We start from the raw sequence: 1,578 nt of genomic DNA, 5'->3' as shown, positions 1-1,578 counted from the left end.
CTCGCCCCTGCCGCGTCTTCATTCGTGGAAACGTAAATAAACAGTGAAAATTGGTGTCTCCTACTGCCCCTTACCGAATAATACTGACGCAAATTTATCATAGGATTTTAATAAGAGATTCTGGGTAGACAGTGCCGCTTTTTGATATTAATCGCATGGGATAGTAGTGCTTGGCGGTTTCCGGAATATTTAAATGTTCCGTTCCGGTTGTTTTAGGAGGTTAGTGTGCTCCAGGCTCCATTCTTACACTCACAAGTGGTAAGTTATTTTTCGAGGCAGAGTATTAAATGATGCCCCTTCTGTAAACTATGCTCACCGTAAGCTTTGTTGAAAAGGTGTTAAATGGGTACATGCAGTGTGCGAAATACTGTTAAAGGTCTTTTTCAAAATGGGTGAACTATCAAGTGTACTATCATATATCACATATTTTGCACTGTATTATTCTTGTGGAACAGCAAAATGTATTACCATGGAGTGCGGGCTTTCACAATCAACTGAGGGTTTTAGCTCTAGCTATAATGTAATCGTAATCCCTTAAACAATCAATGTGTGTTGCAGCTTATTTGCAAGCTGTCCACTACTGTCCTAATAATTGTGGAAAAGGTATCTGGGAGAGCTGGGAGATGTGCACAGCATACAGTATGTTCTGGTCAGAGGGATATGTTACGTACACTAATACTTGAGTCCAGTGCCAAATTATTTATTTGAAAGACCATGGTCATTTAGAATATGGGGCGAGAGGCATTTAATAGTGTGTTGTATGAGTAAATTATATGAAAGCAAGCATTCAAAAAATAGCGAGTAAAGTACCGTTTAATATGATTGCAGGAACACGGCCCGGAAATGTTCTCGACATGAGCAAAGAAGTCTACGGAGTCATTTTACCTGAAAGAATGGGTGAGTTGGCATGATAAGTACCAACGCTGGTACAATCGTCTCTGTACAGACTCTATGAGAAGCTTCCTTTAGTGTTCATCAAAGGCCAGTTTCTGATGGTTTTTACGGTGCCTTGCCCTGACGATTTCAATCGCTCCCTGTCAAAATCCAGGTTTGATATTTTTTATCACTAAAAGTGTCTTTTAAAAATCTTGACAATTTGGAAATTAGCTGGGTTTGGATTGGTCGGGCAGACTTCCCTTTCACTTGCTCTGTCTAAATATCATGGTGGTTTTTAGATATTTCGCCTTAGAGTAGGCAATCCGCATATAGTTTCTAGAGACCATACCCGTTAAGAATCAAGTTTCTGTGGACCGGGGTGGTTTCTGATGGAACCAAATGTAGTTTTATGGTCCCCTCGTTCGCCCCTGTCGATTCGGATCCTATTCCGTCGAAATCAGGACCCATCAATTTTCGCTAAAAACACCTTTGCCAAAAATGAAAATATGAAAATCGATGGAAATGGTTGGGATCGGTCCGACAGCACTCTCTTTCAATCTCTCAGTCGAAAATTCTTGCCGCCGGGCCATTTCAAGTGAGTTACGCCTTCTTTTTCTTGGAAGGCACGCACGCCTGCTAGGTAGGCAGCCCATCGTATGCTGCCCGCCAGATTCAAAAGACCACCCCTTAAAACTCAAGTTT

This window comes from Frankliniella occidentalis, unplaced genomic scaffold, assembly GCF_000697945.3.
Source record: "Frankliniella occidentalis isolate FOCC.00 unplaced genomic scaffold, Focc_3.1 Scaffold33, whole genome shotgun sequence".
Classification (NCBI taxonomy): Eukaryota; Metazoa; Arthropoda; class Insecta; order Thysanoptera; family Thripidae; genus Frankliniella; species Frankliniella occidentalis.
The sequence above is the reverse complement of the archived record's forward strand: the minus strand, read 5'-3'. Positions refer to the sequence as shown.